The sequence below is a fragment of the Triticum aestivum genome, chromosome 3A (assembly GCF_018294505.1).
Source record: "Triticum aestivum cultivar Chinese Spring chromosome 3A, IWGSC CS RefSeq v2.1, whole genome shotgun sequence".
Lineage (NCBI taxonomy): Eukaryota > Viridiplantae > Streptophyta > Magnoliopsida > Poales > Poaceae > Triticum > Triticum aestivum.
In genome coordinates this window covers 624,703,752-624,721,611 of record NC_057800.1, presented here as the reverse complement: position 1 = coordinate 624,721,611, position 17,860 = coordinate 624,703,752, and the positions used below count along the sequence as shown (strand labels likewise).

General features: G+C 50.4%; 1 pseudogene; it reads left to right on the top strand.

Annotated features, from left to right (window-relative positions):
- Positions 1–605: 605 nt before the first annotated feature.
- LOC123058819 (uncharacterized) lies at positions 606–2,458 on the top strand (annotated as a pseudogene).
- The last annotated feature ends 15,402 nt before the right edge of the window (positions 2,459–17,860 follow it).

Genomic DNA, 17,860 nt, shown 5'->3' with positions numbered 1-17,860 from the left:
GGGTGGAAGATATGCGTACCTGTCTTTCGAGTACATCGGCGGAACATTAGCAGTTAATTACTGTACAGCAGAAAGCACGCTTAAGGTCGACAGCCACATAGCAGAAAGTATAGCACCTGGGACGTCCCTCTCCGTGCCACGACCACTCTCGTGCCCATGCTGTCCTATACGTTGCCTCGAAGCAGGCGACCTGTCTCTCTCTCTCTCCCCGTTGTAGTAACTGCTAATGTTCCTAAGCGTGTGGATCGGTCTTGCCCTTGGAGCTGCTAGTAGAGTAGTCACAATGAAAGTAACTTAACTAATAACATTACATATTTCAATACAAAATTATTTATGTGACAGCTAATTAATAAGGAGAGAGGGGTTTGTGGTAATTTAGTTAGTTACTGTAACATCACATATTTCAAGACATAATGAGTCTATAGCCTAATAAATAAACTTTTCCATGATATCACTTATATGTTACTATCCACTATAAATGTAGTAACGTAGACTAGTAACATCAGCAAGTTACTACTCTATTTTACTTCCCACTGTGAGCAGTCTTATAAATGTCGCGCCATTCCGCCATCCATCGGCACGGTCTTCCATTCCGGCATTGTAACCCGACGCAACATCAACCGACCAACCCTCCGTAGCAGCAGCAGCATGGATTCCGGTACCGGCGAAGCAGCGTGGCGCTCGCGCGCGGTGTGCGGCACGGAGTACACCTGTTGCCGCGCCGTGCCGGGCGGAACGGGCACCACGCTCATCGCGCTCCGTCTCTCGCGCGGCGGCGCGGCGGCCAAGGCCGCGGTCCGCGCCCTCCAGAACGCCCACCCCGTCCTCCGAGCCCACCTCCGCGGCCCCGCCTCCAGCCCCACCCTCGCCTTCCCCTCCGCCGCGCCGCAGCTACGCCTCGCGCCCCAGCCATGCGCGCTCGACTTCCACTCCCTCCTCGAGCGCGAGATCAACCGCAACCCGTGGGCGGCCGCCGCGCCCGGGCCCGACGGTGCCCCGGTGCTCTTCGCCGCGCTCTACGAGCTCCCGCCGCCCGCGGGCGGCGCGGCGCTGTTCGTCCTGATCCACGCGGCCGTGTGCGACCGCGCGGCGTCCGAGGCGCTGCTGAGGGAGCTCCTCGCGCTGCTGGGCGGCGCGGGCGTTGGCGGCCCGGAGGTGAAGGAGGAGGCGGCGGCGGTGGAGGCGGGGTTGGAGAAGAGGATGCGGAAGAAGGACGCGCGGAACCGTTGTGGGCGCGTGGCGTGGACATAGTGGGCTACTCCCTCGACGGGCTCCGCGCCTCCACGCTGCCGTTCGAGGAGACCGGCACGGCCAGGTCGACGCACATGGTGCGCCTCCGGTTCGGCCGCGAGGACACGACGCGGCTGCTCCATGTGAGTTTGCTTCTACGACACACACACACACACACACACACACACACACACACACACACACACACACACACACACACACATTGGTACTGCACCATACAGATCACTGGTTCTTTTCACACGATCATCTAGGCATGCAAGGAGAACGGAGTGAGGCTTTGCTCAGCCATGGCTGCGGCGACGATGCTAGCTGCACGGCAATCGAGGAAGCATTCCAGCAGCGGCCAGCAAGAGACGTACTCCGTTGCAACCCTCATCAACTGCCGCGAGTTTCTTGAGCCAGCTTTGAACGATCACAACGTTGGTGAGCCCCTGAAGCAAAACTACTACCGAAGACTGTCTAGAAGAAAATTCATCACTGTTAATCGTTGCAGGGTTCTTCTACTCTGGTGTCACCAACACCCACAAGGTAAACAGAAAGGGAGGGCTGTGGGCGCTGGCCAGGAGGTGCCATGATGCCCACAGCAACGCCAGGAACAACAAGAAGCACCTCACCGACATCAGCGACCTCAACTTCGTCATGTGCCGGGCCATCGAGAACCCGCAGCTGACCACGGCCTCCGCGCTCCGGACAGCGCTCGTCTCCGTGTTCGACGAGCCGGCGACCTTCGACGTGCCTGATCTGCAGAGCAAGGCTGGCGTGGAGGACTATGTCTGCTGCGCCACCGTGCACGGCATCGGCCCGTCGATCGGCGTGTTCGACTCTATCAGAGATGGCGAGCTGGATTGCGCGTGCATGTACCCTTCTCCTCTGCATTCCAGAAAGCAGATACAGGAGGTGCTTGACAGGGTGAAGATGATTTTACATGAAGGGAGCAACCCAAGTGATGACAAGAATGAAAGCTGCACGTAGTCTTCCCTGCATTGCACGAAGGGAGGAATGGAATGTTGACCCCCACCTAAGTCGTCAATCACCGAACCATTTCATGCATTATTATTTACAAAGTGTGCCACCACATAAATAAATAAAAATACTCCCTCCCAATCCAAAATAAGTGTGAACTCAGATTATTTTAACTTTAGTTCAAAACTAAGACACTTATTATGGATCAGAGGGAGTAGTACATTTGTAAAAAAAAGTACTCATACTCCTGTATACCACATAGATAAATCAACTTTTTTCACTATTTTTTATACTAATATACTTCACGAACAATAACTAAATATCCCTAAGTGTGTTCATGAAAAATGTCATTTGAGTCCACATGTTTCATATTATTTACACATAACATAAACTGCTTTTTCGTGCGTAAATATTGTAATACCAGCCTCGTCATACATCAACACAAATTTGGACGAACATGTGGATCTAGCCACCAACAGGTGATTGGAAGGTTGGGAGGACAATGATATTCTCGGCCCACCAGGGTTCAAATTCTAAACTTGACACTGGTGTTCATATTTTTCTGGGTTTATTTCAGGCTTTTCGGTGATGTATATTCAGTGGGAGTAGACGTTCCCGTCGACATGAAGGCGTCTATAGTAACTTCATAAATCTCGAGATGATGTGTCGGCTCGGTCTCTCAGATGCACGCATAAGAGTAGAATGTGCATGTCTGCGTTCATAGAGATGAGTGTATATACATATGCAAGGGGGGATCCAGGATTAAAAATGACCCGGGGCACCCATGTGAAGGAAAAATTATGTACATATAGGCCTAGAAATATCAAAATGTTTTATATGTTGATTTTGTCAAAGTCCTTCATATTATAGTAATAGGACATATGTATCAATAAAGTGATTGAATGAACAACTCTGTTTAGACAAAGAAATGTCCAATAGTTCATAAGTTACAAAACAGAATATGCCTTCCAAGTACATAATCCACCTGCCACTTGCTAGGGTGAGTCATATAAATACAAATGGAAGTGGTAAACAAAGGAAATACGTAGGGAATTAAGTTATACTCCCTGTGTAAAGAAATATAAGAGTGTTTGGATCACCAGGGAGTATTTCTTATTAAGACATCAAGTTATTACATTTGTTTTGTCCCTGAAATCTTTCTTCTTCTTTTTGCGGAAAAATATAGCCACATACCATGCAACCTCAAAACAAACGATGTCAAAAAAACATAGTCACATCACTAGTAATTGTGTCCAACGATTCCTTTTAACTATGTCTTGTTAGTTTGTCTTTTACTCTATTTTAGTTTAGTTATTTTTGGAGAAAAGGCATCAGTCCAACTTTATAAATAAAGCCATCAGGCAGCGTTCACCAAAGGACAGACAACAGGACATAAAGTTTAGTTGGATCGTAAGAGCAACTCTGCAGACCCCGCATTCCCCCGAAGTTCGCACGGGGGCGTTTATGGAGGCTCAAAATCGCCGCGGCAGAACAGTAACTGTATCCAAACCCGTAAATTTTTAGAAAAAAACTTGTTTCCCACGAGAAATTTAAGCAAAAACCCGTCGGTGCTTGCTCGCATAGATAGTTCTTCTTCACATAAGTTCGTAAGCATGCATATATTACATATAAGTTCGCTGGAGCTAGACCGGGCCTACGCTACCGTACCAATACACAAAATTGAGCAGTGAAATATTCCGCCCACATTTTTTTATTCAGTGAAAAATAACTGAAATAATAACCGTACGAATTCATGCACGAAGTATACGAGTAGCAACAGGTTGGTACTAGTATGGACCAACTCAAAAAAGAAGTACTAGTACGGACGCTACGACTGCATCACAGAGAAAAATCCGAAACCGTATAGAAATTTGAGTTATGCGTCATACTAATCCTAAGAAGTTTTGGATTACAACCAAGCTGTACCAGAAGGAATTCTATATAATAACATGCAGAAATTAAGATTACAAAGAAGTCAAGAACCCTAGCGTTGTGCGTTCAGTTGTGCACTTATGCTTACCTTCACGTGACGATGACAATACTGGGATTATTCTGCTGCACGTCGCGATTCTTCAAGGGCGGCGGCCAGCCGGCGGGTACTCGGCGGATCGATCGTCGGAGGACGACCGTGACCGATAAATCGTCGGGGTACTAGCGGTTTTCTTTTCTCGAGTCTCGCCTCTCCGCTGGCTTGTCTCCCCGTTTTCTGCTTTGATCGCTTCGTGATTTCCAAAGGGCAGTACGCACGCAAACGCCCAGACATTTCCAAAGGGCAGTTCGCACGCAAACGCCCAGACACATGTCCATACACTCATTCCTATAAGTACATGCATTCTATCCCCATGAACACATTAATTCAAAAGACTGGACCAACATATCATCTTGAGATTTTACGAAATCATCGTAGACGTCTCGTAGTCGACGGAAAAGTCTCCTATCATTGAACGCGCATCATTGAAATTTCTAAAATAAATTCAGAATAAATGCGAGCACCACAACTTAAACCCTAGTGAGTGGGGATACCACTGTTCATCTAACCATCCAACCACAAGTTGGTTCACATTTCTCCCTACCTTTGCATTCTTTTCATCCGTGTCTCTCAAGGAGAGCGGGGGCCTCTGTGCTGGACTGACGGGGGCCCTGCTGGAAGGTACTAGATACATATAACTGGAGCCGAAAAATGACTGGGCCAGGGCCTCGCCTCGGCCTCATGTGCGTCCACGTCTGTACTGTGTTAAAAAATAGGTTCTAGACGAGATTGTCATCCAAGTGGCGCCAGAGAAGATAGAGCTACATTTTGCTGGTGTGAAGACGCGCCGCTTGTCAGGACCCTCATCTCGACTAACCAAACCACTCGACGCTTTGCCATGATCGTCGCCACGCTCCAGGACACCCACTGAAGATGTCGAGATGACCCTGCCTCTCTCAGGATTAGAGTCACACCCCTCCCCATGGCCCAGAACACAGGCTGCATGGCGTGGGCTGCAGGAGAGGAGGAAGAGAGGGGGGCAAACCACGATGTTGGTGTCAAAACCGGGGGATCTCGGGTAGGGGTCCCGAACTGTGCGTCTAGGCAGATGGTAACAGGAGACAAGGAACACGATGTTTTTACCCAGGTTCGGGCCCTCTCGATGGAGGTAAAACCCTACTCCTGCTTGATTAATATTGATGATATGGGTAGTACAAGAGTAGATCTACCACGAGATCAAGGAGGCTAAACCCTAGAAGCTAGCCTATGGTATGATTGTTGTTCCTACGGACTAAAACCCTCCGGTTTATATAGACACCGGAGAGGGCTAGGGTTACACAGAGTCGGTTACAATGGTAGGAGATCTACATATCCGTATCGCCAAGCTTGCCTTCCACGCCAAGGAAAGTCCCTTCCGGACACGGGACGAAGTCTTCAATCTTGTATCTTCATAGTCCAGGAGTCCGGCCGAAGGTATAGTCCGGCTATCCGGACACCCCTTAATCCAAGACTCCCTCAGTAGCCCCCGAACCAGGCTTCAATGACGACGAATCCGGCGCGCAGATTGTCTTCGGCATTGCAAGGCGGGTTCTCCTCCAAATTCCGTGTACTTGTCGAATAATGTCCGGTTTCTTGTAAATGTAGCGCTCCTTGGCTTCTACGCCCAATAATGGCCGTCTTCCACGTGTCAAACGAATACGAAAAGTCAGGGTGTTTTTACATTTACACCCCTAGCCACGTGAATGAGCCGCCTATTTAAGGGGACGAGGATTTAGATCCAGACCACACCTTCTCCCCTCCGCGAGTATTCATCAGAGCATATCCCACAGAGGTCCATTCTATCATGACCGGCCGCCGCAGCTCCTCCTCTCGCCCTTCCAGCCCTCAGCCTGGAGATTGGGAGAGATGCTCCATCCCGCACATCGAGCTAGTGACGCTCCAGACCAAGGGATTTCTCCCCCCGGCCTATATGGTCCCGGTTCGAGCCGGACTTGCCACCTATAATGGCGGAGAGCAAGCGGAGAGCGCCCCCAATCCCTCCAAAGGAGAGCGGGTATGCCTTGTCCCTTACTTAATAAGAGGGCTCAGATTTCCAATTCATCCGTTTCTCCGGGGGCTCCTGAAGTTCTATGGCCTCCAGCTGCACAACCTCACGCCTGCCTCCATATTGCATATCGCGGGCTTCGTAGCCCTTTGCGAGCTGTTTTTGGGCTGCGAGGCTCATTTCGCGCTGTGGAAAAGGCTATTCTGCCTTGTGCCCCGTTCTCAGAAGGGGTCAATATATCAAGTGGGCGGAGCCGAAGTGTGGGCATCGCCGGGACCGGATATCTATTTGGAACCCCAAAGAAGGCGTTCGAGGACTGGCCTTCGGAATGGTTTTATATAGAGGACGTCCCGCTATGGGATCATGTCCGGATTGGCCTCCCTGAGTTCGATAGTGCTCCCCTAAAGAAGCGCCTAAGTTGGCGTCCACGGAGCCCTCAGAGGGAAAGTGACAAGGACGTTCTTTACCTGATGGGCCGGATAAGATTGTTAGCTCATTCCGGACTGACCATGATCGGGGTCATGGCCGCATGCATCATGCGAGGGGTGCAGCCGCTTCAGTATAGAGGCCACCCCATGTGGGACTTCAACAGGGAGGACGACGCCACCCGCCACGGCCGTAAGGGGCCGGATTCGGCTGCCGCTCTAATAAAGATCTTGTCCGCTTTGTACAAGGGAGAAGATGAGGAATTTCTCCGCGTCAACCCACAGGGTGGATTTTCTATGTACAATCCCCCAAGTTGGGTAAGCGGACACTTTTACTTGCCCATTCGTTTTATATTCCCATCGTTAAACCATTGGATCGATCAGAAGAAGAAAGGCAAAGGAATTGAAAGGTAGAGTAAGAAGCATCGCCCAGCAGAGTGATTGAGGGAGTCTTCCCCAGCCCAATGGTCTTCTTTTTGTTTTTCACTCTCCTATTTGGCAGTCTAACGACTTCAACGCAGGAACTGCGCCAGGCTGTTAAAGAAATAAACAGCCCTCCTCCACAACCCGAGGATCCGGGACGGTCCCTCGACCCGGCCTCTCAAGAGGATCCAGACTTATCTGTGGAGCTGATTGATGGGGTGTTTCATCAATTGAGCAAGGACAACGCCTTGGTGGCCATTACGGCCGATTACCCAGGGCTACTCCCAGCCTCGCAGGTAACTGAGACCGAAGTCCCAGCACTTTGAAAAGGGATCTATCCTCGCGTGTTTTCGATTGCCGTATGACAACCGTGTTTTGCAGGGGAGGTCCTTGAGACGGGAGGCCGAGACTGCGGCGACTAGCCAACGAGGGGCGGCAAGGCCCCGCGGGCTGAAAAGAAGTGCGGTCCGGACTGAGACGCCGGCGCAAAGGTATAGCACGCCATCTTATTCCCAGGTGTTATTCCTTCAAGGCATATTAACGCTCGTGCTCTCTTCAGGACGAAGAGACCTCGAGGGACTATATCCGGAGAGGGTGCCAATCGCGCCTCCACTAGCCAGGCTCCAAAGCCTGGTCTAGAAGCGGAGGCGTACACAAGGCGCGCATCGGACGCTCCTCCGACAGAGGATGCGGACAGGCTGTCTGCCACCAATTCCGAGGTGGAGAGTGCCATGAACCACATGCGTCGCCGGACAGTTCTTCGCGACGCTTGTTTCTCCCAAGAGGCATTGGATGCCTTCAATTCGGGAGATGCGTATCTCCGTGCCGCTCAAAATGGTCTAGCCAGAGCCACGGAGCAATATGTAAAAGACATACGGGTAAGAAAATTTTGGTAATTATATATATACCAGTAGCCCCCGAGACTTGAAACAGTTAGAATAACTGATTTAATGATCATTTGTTATGCAGGTTCTTACAGAAAAGAATACCCTACTGTCCCAGGAGCTGGAAGAGTGCAAAGCCCAACTTGAGGCCGCACTAGCCGCGGTAGGGGAGCCCAAGGAGACCCCCTGGTAATATACGCTTCGAAAGATAAGTATTTTGCGAAGTGCGGCGTGGGTGCAAATCTGACAAATGAAATTGCAGATGGCGCCGGATTAAATCCGAAAGAGCAACAACTCCTACGCCAGCTGAAGGCTGGTGAGAGCGTGCTGACAAAGGTGAGGCGGGTGAAGAACGATCTCCAAGATGCCAACACCAAGCTGGGCGTTGAACTAAAGGATGTTCGTGCCCAGCTGTTGGACTCCGTTAAGGAGAATCAGTGGCTTCGACGCGGCATATTTAGTAAGTGCTTAAACGAACTTTGAAAAAAGAGTTTGGCGAGGAAGTTGACTAACAGAGTAATGTCTGTAGGTATGCTAACAGGTCGTCCTGCAGAGGAAATGTCCGGTTCTACGGGTGACCTTCTTCCTGAGCTCTCACAACTGCACGAGCGAGTTCGGCAGGTGATGCAAGGCGTCGCCCAGGCCTTGTGGCCATCCGTCTCCATGCCTGAAGGCCTTGGAGAGCTTGTAGAGAAGCTGAAGGAAGCACGGCGGCGCTTTTGATTGTGGAAGATGTCGGCCTGCCGTCAAGGCGCCAGGGAGGCCTGGGTCATGGTGAAGACGCGGTACACGAAGGCTGACCCAAACCACATGGCCGAGGTCGGACCCGTGGGGCCCGATGGGAAGGAGATCCCTGTGAGCTTAGTATACGACCAAGTAGAATTGGCCGCAAAGTATTCCGAACAGGACTGTAAACTAGACAACCTGTTAGATGGTATTGAAGAGGAATACAATCAGTCAGGTTGACTATGTAATTTTAATTGACATGTGTAATGCCTTCTAGCCGAATTGTAGATCGTTTTTCATGGCCGACCTTTTTGCTTCAACCTCGGGACCTGACGGTCCGGAGTGTGTCCGAATACCCTCGCGGTTATATAAGAACCGGGGTATGCATGGAGACCAGGCGTAGGGGTCATTAGTGCTTGAACAGACAAGTGCCCAACTAGTTATGTTATATTACATGGTTAGTAAGAAACATCTTCCAGGGAGAATAGTTCCGTTAGGGGTTCCTTTCCCTGGGAGGCATGCCCTAAAGTGCATGTCCATTCTATGAAAAGAGATGCAGGAAAAACATCTGGGGGCGTATAGATAAATAAGTGAAAAAAGATCATCTTTAGTTCACCGACCGAATATTCCCTTAAGAACGCTAGCTTTCGGCTTCACCCAGTCTGAGGTACACATCCGGCTGACCCGGCAGTAACAATCGCAGAGGTGCTCCCTTTACCACCTAGCCGAACAATCGGGAACGTAGGGGTAAGCACAGGAGCCAGGCAACCCAGCTTGGCCAAAACTTAAGTCATATCGATGCATATAATGGTGAATAAAAGGTACATGCGGAAGTGTGACACATGTGTTGGGCATGAAGCCCGTATAAATAAGCTTCTGTTTAAAGAAGCCCCCAGGTTTAATGAGCGCGGATAGCATGTCACTTTATGAGCCTTTAAAGGCTATAAGAGAGAGGGAGGGGAGAAGGAGAGAAATGTAAGACAGAAAGTATATAAAAAATGGACAGAGGAAGGAGACGAACACAGAGTCCGGCGCTAGGCATAGAATCTTCGGAGACGAGCTGCGTTCCATGGGTTCGGCTCGAGTCGGTTATCCGATGCATCTCGCATGCGGTACGCTCCACCAGTCAGGACTTGGTCAATTATGAGTTTGTCCTTTTTCTTGTCCGGCAGGCGTAGAACTAATTCGCCAACGTTGTAATTTTTTGCCCGTACTTCTCTGCTTTGGTATCTTCGAGCCTGCTGTTGATATAATGCGGAACGAGCTTTTGCCACGTCACGCTCTTCCTCCAAGGCGTCCAAACTGTCCTGCCGACCGAGCTCGGCTTCTCTTTCTTCGTACATGCGCACTCGAGGTGAGTCATGAATTATGTCGCAGGGCAAAACTGCCTCTGCGCCGTACACCATGAAGAATGGTGTGTATTCGGTGGTGTGATTCGGCGTGGTCCGCAGCCCCCAGAGTACGGAGTCGAGCTCCTCAACCGGTGCGTATTAGATTCCTTAAGGGACCACACTAATCTGGGTTTGATGCCGCTCATGATAAGACCATTTGCACGTTCGACCTGGCCGTTAGTTTGTGGGTGATAGACGGAAGCATAATCGAGCTTGATGCCCATGTTTTTGCACCAGAGTTTTACCTCGCCGGTCGTAAAGTTCGTGTCGTTATCAGCGATGATGCTGTGGGGGACGCTGTAACGGTGTACAACCCCGGATATAAAGTCTATCACCGCTCCGGATTCGACCGTCTTAACAGGCTTGGCTTCTATCCATTTGGTGAACTTATCCACCATGACCAGTAAGTTTTTTTTGTGGGTTCCGCCTTTAAGGGGTCCAACCATGTCAAGCCCCCAGATCGCGAAGGGCCAAGTGATGGGGATAGTTTGGAGGGCGGTGGGTGGCATATGGCTTTGGTTTGCAAAAAGCTGGCAACCGACGCATCGTTGGACTAAGTCCTGGGCGTCTGCCTGGGCCATCAGCCAATAAAAGCATGTACGGAAGGCCTTGCTTACAAGGGACTGAGCTGCATCGTGATGACCGCCGAGTCCGGCATGAATTTCAGCCAGGAGGTTCCGCCCTTCCTCTTCGGAGATGCACCTTTGAAGGACTCCGGTAGTGCTTTTCTTATAAAGCTCTCCCTCATGGACTTTATAGGCTTTAGATCGCCGCGCTATGCAGCGTGCCTCATTTTGGTCCTCGAGGAGTTCCTGCCTAGTAAGGTAGGTGAGGAATGGTTCTGTCCATGGGGCGATGACGGCCATTATTACGTGGGCTGAAGGTGTTATTTCATTGGCAGAGCCTCCAATTATGTCAGAGTGTTCAGTGTCGGGCAGTGCGGTTGGGTCCGGGCTATTATTGCCGGGTTCCCCTTCCCATACTACAGATGGCTTGAACAGCCTTTCCAAGAAGATGTTGGGGGGGACTACATCGCGTTTTGCGCCGATGCGTGCCAGGACATCTGCCGCCTGATTATTTTCCCGGGCTATATGGTGAAATTCGAGCCCTTCGAACCGAGCTGACATTTTTAGGATGGCATTGCGATAAGCTGCCATTTTTGGATCCTTGGCATCAAAGTCTCCATTTATTTGGGATATTGCGAGGTTCGAGTCCCCGAGCACCTCTAGGCATTGAATGCCCATGGATACTGCCATCCGGAGACCATGTAAAAGGGCCTCATATTCGGCTGCATTGTTGGAGTCTGTGTACATTATCTGGAGTATGTATTGAACTGTGTCTCCTGTGGGGGATGTCAAAACGACGCCAGCCCCTAGACCGGCCAACATTTTGGAGCCCTCGAAGTGCATGACCCAGTTTGAATATGTGCCGTACTCTTTTGGGAGTTCGGCCTCCGTCCATTCTGCGACGAAGTCGGCCAAAACTTGCGACTTGATAGCTCGCCATGGCTTGTAAGTTATGTCGAACGGGAGGAGCTCAATGGCCCATTTTTCAATCCGGCCTGTCGCGTCGCGGTTGTTTATAATATCGTTAAGTGGCACTTCCGAGGCTACTGTTATTGAACACTCTTGAAAGTAGTGTCGCAGCTTCCGGGATGCCATAAATACCGCGTACGCAATCTTTTGATAATGCGGGTACCGTGACTTGCACGGAGTAAGGACAGTGGACACATAGTACACTGGCTTTTGAAGGGGGAATTTGTGTCCGTCCGTTTCTCGTTCGATGACAAGCACTGCGCTTACGACCTGATGGGTTGCTGCAATGTATAATAGCATTGGTTCGCCAATGTTTGGCGCGGCCAGGACTGGGTTTGTTCCCAAGATGGCTTTTATTTCGCCGAGTCCGGCCGTGGCTGCATCCGTCCACTCGAAGTGTTCGGTGCGCCGAAGGAGGCGGTAAAGGGGTAGGGCCTTTTCTCCCAAGCGGGAGATAAAGCGGCTTAGAGCCGCCAGGCATCCGGTTAATTTTTGTATTTGTTTGAGGTCCTTTGGGATATCCAATTGTGACAGTGCTCGGATCTTGGCTGGATTTGCTTCAATTCCTCTACCGGATACAATGAAGCCCAAGAGCTTTCCGGCTGGAACGCCGAAAATGCATTCTTCCGGGTTGAGCTTGATGTCGTATGTTCGGAGGTTATCGAATGTTAGCCTCAAGTCGTCTACTAGAGATTCGACATGTCTTGTTTTAACGACCACATCATCTACGTATGCCTCCACTATTTTGCCGATCTGGTTTGCCAGACATGTCTGAATCATGCGCTGATATGTTGCGCCGGCGTTTTTGAGCCTGAAGGGCATTGTGTTGAAGCAGAATGGGCCGTATGGTGTGATGAATACCGTTGCGGCTTGGTCTGACTCTGCCATCTTTATTTGATGTTAGCCGGAGTATGCGTCGAGGAAACACAATGAATCGTGTCCTGCGGTAGCGTCGATAATTTGATCGATGCGGGGGAGGGGGAAGGGATCCTTTGGGCAAGCCTTGTTAAGGTCTTTAAAATCAACGCACAGGCGCCAGGATTTGTCCTTCTTTGGTACCATCACCAGGTTTGCTAGCCAGTCCGGGTGTTTTATATATTTGATGAATCCGGCCTCCAATAGCTTGGCTAGTTCCTCTCTCATGGCCTGTCTCTTAGGTTCGGAAAAACGCCGAAGAGCCTGTTTGACTGGCTTGAATCCTTTTAGGATATTTAAGCTGTGTTCGGCCAGCCTGCGTGGGATTCCTGGTATGTCTGAAGGGTGCCAGGCGAAAATGTCCCAGTTCTCTCGTAGGAACTCTCGTAGTGCGGCGTCTACATCAGGGTTTAACTATGCCCCGATGGAAGCTGTTTTATTGGGGTCCGTTGGATGGACCTGGAATTTGACTATTTCGTCCGCCGGTTTAAAGGAGGTGGACTTGGATCTTTTGTCGAGTATCACATCGTCCCTATTCATCATGGAGCACAACGCAGTCAGTTCCTCAGCCGCTAGGGCTTCGCATAGCGCCTCAAAGGCCAGTGCGGCTGTCTTGTTTTCGGCGCGGAGTGCTATGTCCGGATCACTAGCGAGAGTGATGATTCCGTTAGTCCCGGGCATCTTGAGCTTCATGTACCCATAATGGGGTATTGCTTGGAAGATTGTAAACGCTTCTAGCCCTAATAGAGCGTGATATCCGCTACTGAACGGGGCCACTTGGAACGTGACCTCTTCGGACCTGTAATTATCCGGCGTGCCGAACACCACATCTAGTGTGATTTTCCTGTACAACACGCTTCCCAACTGGGGATTATTCCTCTAAAGGTTGTGCTTCTTCGCTCAATGCGGTTCCAGTCTATTTCCATTTTTTGAAGGGTTTCCTCATAAATGAGGTTCAATCCGCTGCTGCCATCCATGAGTACCTTGGTAAGACGAAAGCCGTTCACTATTGGACTGAGGACCAATGCGGCTAGTGCTCGGGCTGTTAGGAATTTAGGTTCATCACTGGCGTTAAAAGTAATAGCCATGTCACTCCATGGGTTTATTGTTGCTACTTGGTAGACTTCGGCAAGGCTGCGGTGTGTTCTTTTTCGCATATTATTTGATGTGAAAGTCTCGAAGACTGTTAATACCATACTGGTGTCTCTAGGGTGGCTTTCTGTGGCTTCTGGAATTAGAAGATCTTAGCCAATTTTTGCCACCTGCCGGAGTATCCAACATGCTCTAAGGCTGTGAGTTGGTGTGGCGCCCTCCGCACTGTGAATTTTACAGGGTCCATTAAGCCATCCTTCCAGTACGGTTCCGTGCCCTGTAGAGGGCTTTTGTTTTTTGGTATTGAACCCGGATGTCTGGCGATGATGCACCCTTTTATTTCGGACTGGGTTTGTATTCAGGGCCGGATTGTCACAAAATTTTATTTCGGTTTTCCAGGCGCTTTCCATCACACAGTACTTTCGTACTATGGACGCCAAGTCAGCGAAGCGTGTAATATCATGGCGACTTATGGCGTTGAGGATTCCCTTGTCCGTGCAATTATTGCAGAAGAATGAAATTGCGTCTTCCTCGCGGAAGTCCTTTATCCTGTTCATAACCAGGAGGAATCTGGCCTAGTAATGATGTACTGTTTCTTCGGGCTCTTGCCTAATTTGGGATAGATTGCTTATGTACGGGTGGGTGGGTCAAATCAAATCCGAAACCTTACCCAATCTGAACCCAGAGGCCAAGGAGTTTCCGAACTTGGAAGTTTGGATTCTTGGATGCTGTCCAATGAATCTAGCCCGTCGGCTGACTTTAAGTTTAGGTCTTGAGTGATGTCCTCCCCTCCGCGGGTATCCGGCTTGGAGGGATCGGGAATCCGGACATAGCTAGTCCTTAAGATAGATGAAGGGTCGCTGCACTGCCCCTCTACCACGGCAACGTGATGGGTGACCTGGGGAGAGTTAATCTCTCTCAGATCGGGTTTAGGCCCAATCTGGTCGTAATCCGTAGCGACTCCCAGGGCGGCGATGCGATCCAAGAGCTCGTTTAGGGAAGAGAGCTCCATTGGATCTAGCTGCTCGGCGAATTCCGAGCTGACGTGAAGATTGCTTTCAATGACCCGAGAGGTCATCGTCGGCGCAGTACCCGAACAGGCGGTCATAAGGAAACCACCTAGCCGGAGAGTTTGGCCGACAGCCAAAGCTCCCTTAGCAACGGTACCGTCTTTAAAGACGGGATGAGGCATCCTTCCTGATGGCGACGGCACAGAGGAACTCTCAATGAAAGCACCAATGTCGGTGTCAAAACCGGCGGATCTCGGGTAGGGGGTCCCGAACTGTGCGTTTAGGCGGATGGTAACAGGAGACAAGGGACACGATGTTTTTACCCAGGTTCGGGCCCTCTCGATGGAGGTAAAACCCTACTCCTGCTTGATTAATATTGATGATATGGGTAGTACAAGAGTAGATCTACCACGAGATCAAGGAGGCTAAACCCTAGAAGCTAGCCTATGATATGATTGTTGTTCCTACGGACTAAAACCCTCCGGTTTATATAGACACCGGAGAGGGCTAGGGTTACACAGAGTCAGTTACAATGGTAGGAGATCTACATATCCGTATCTCCAAGCTTGCCTTCCACGCCAAGGAAAGTCCCTTCCGGACACGGGACGAAGTCTTCAATCTTGTATCTTCATAGTCCAGGAGTCCGGCCGAAGGTATAGTCCGGCTATCCGGACACCCCTAATCCAGGACTCCCTCACACGATAAGGGCTAGTTTGGTAGCCCGGGATCCCGCGGGGATCCCCGCTTATTCCCTCGCCAGAGAAACCACGGGCTGGAGCGGCCCCGGAAAATCCATTGTGCAATTTGGACAACCATGTGGGGGAGGGACCTCGATCCTTTCCATGGCTTTTTCCCGGGAAAGAGTTCCACACCTCAGTAGGTAGGGAAGAAAGCCCTCGCTCACTCGCTTGCTCTTGCGACTGAAAGGCGATGGCGTGTCGGCGACATCCCTCAAGCTTCTCTGTCTAGTGGCTGGAACTATAGGCTTCACTTCCCTCCAGGGTCGGCCCCTAGTCTCTGCACTTGCAAGCTCCTCTTCTCTCCGTTCATGGTGATGCTGATGGCTCCCGCTCCTAATCCTTCGCCCAAGGTAAGCCCCTCCTTCTCCTCGTCCTCTCCCCTCCCCTTCTCTCGTCTGGTGTCCAAACAACAATGTGAAATTTACCAGTGGTGGTCGGGGATCCCAATTGTGCATGGAAATCCCACCTTGGGGGTTTCCTGCCCATGGTTTATCACCTCCAACAACCAAATGAGCCCTAAAGGTAGGGTAAAAGGGGGCGGCAGGAAAATCATTGCGACAGTCGCTAAAAGAGAAGAGCAGAATGCTTGGAGAATTAAGTGAGTACAAACTGGTATGTGAAACTCAGCACAGCCGTAGTTGGAAGTTCAAACTAACCCGCATTCAATGCATGCACTACCATAATTGCGTCAAGAAACCGGAGATGGCCGACAGAAAAGTAAGGCAAAAAACAACTCCAGGACTCTGATTTTCAATTTGGTCCAGGTTGTATTTTTTGTCCAATCTCCGGTTGACATGTGTGTAGTAATTTTTCGGTTCATATAGCTCGGGAAATAAGTCATCTGATTTTATTGGGGGTTCAATTCAAATTCTTTATAGGACTCAGTGTCCAGTGTCTAGCCTGCTTGGTTTTCAAACCCCTGAGCGTCGGCGCCATGAGCTGCATAAACTGTGTTTTGGTACTGCACTTGTGCATTGTTACACAATTGCTTTGATTTTTGGGATGGGAACATCGTACAACCTTAATGAATAAATGTGTGGAGAAAAAAGAAGTGTGAGTGGAACTAGTTAGGACAACACGACTATCTCTCTTAGAACAAAACCATGTGAACTACAGTTTGAGCGCTGAAAAAATGCGTAGTTTGTGTTGGTAAGGTAGCCTTTGGAAATGAAAAAAAAACACAATAATAGAGGAATGTTCTAAGAAGAAAACTAAAAAATAGCACTAATCATTGACAACATAAAATATCCTCGGATTCCTCGGCAGGGTTCATGACGAGGTCAGAAGTACCGGGACGTAGTCTGCACACACAGGTTACCCGGATTCGGGCCTCTGAAGAGTAATACCCTACATCCTGCTTCTTTTTGTTATTCATAGTGAAGGGATATCTCGTGCAGAGCATTACATGCTCATCTCAGATTAGATGCCCTAGAGGGTTCCCTGACCTCCCTTTATATAGATAGAGAGGTCCAGGGTTCACATGATGGTGGGTGTAATCTAGGAGACCGCCACTCGTGCCTTGTGGTCATAGCAAGGTCTGTTCTTCTCTTTGTTGGGCCCTGGCCGTCGGCTCACCTCCTCTCCTGGCCCGGCTTGGTTAGTCACCCCGGGGTCATGGACTCGTTAGTAGCCCTCGCTTCCTAGGGCCTCCCATCCGTAGCACGTGCGCTCCTTCGTCTTCTTTATGTCTTTGTCGTCCTATTGTGGGGAGAGGTCGCTCTTGGGCCGGCTTAGGCTAATTTTCTTGTTGGGTGGCCTCGAACCATCATGAGCCGGCCCACCGCTGATTCTTCGGGTGCCGCTGCTGTTGTGGGTAAGATTCGAGCGCCCCTCTCATTAAATACGATAACAGGGGTGGCACTCAGGCCATCTGTTCTCCTTCCAAAAGCTTTCGGCCGCCATTACCAGACTCGAGAAAATAATCAGTGAGAGAAAGATGGCCTCTCCTTCCGTGTTTTCCAGGGAAGAACCTGGCTAGGAAGATCCATCAGGTGTGCAATCACAGCCCCTGTCATGCCTTCCCAATCTGACCAAGTGGATCAGCGACTCGAAGCACTCCTCCGTTTCCCAGTCTCATCTGGAACAGCTGGTGAAGATGGTCTAGTTACCGGAGTTCAATGAAATGGCTTCAGTGGCACCCGACAGAGGGACGCAGCCCCACGACCGCTACATTGGAACCAGGTAGTGCAAGTGGCGTTTATCCACCATGGGCTGCGACTTCCTTTGAGCCCTTTAGCCAGAGGCATGCTGACCCTCTATGGGTTGCTGCTGCACCACTTTACTCCAAGCGGCCTGCTTCATATGTCCTGCTTCACGACCCTTTGTGAATGCTTCCTGGGGGTTCGCCCGCACTTCGATCTCTTAGGGTATTTCTTAGAAGCAGTTCCTTGTCTTACGGATGGGAGATTACCTCCTGCGGTGAAGCATGCATCCATCCTCGCCTGGGCTCCAATTATTTCGACCGCCTCGGAGCCAGAATCGTGGAAGTTAGG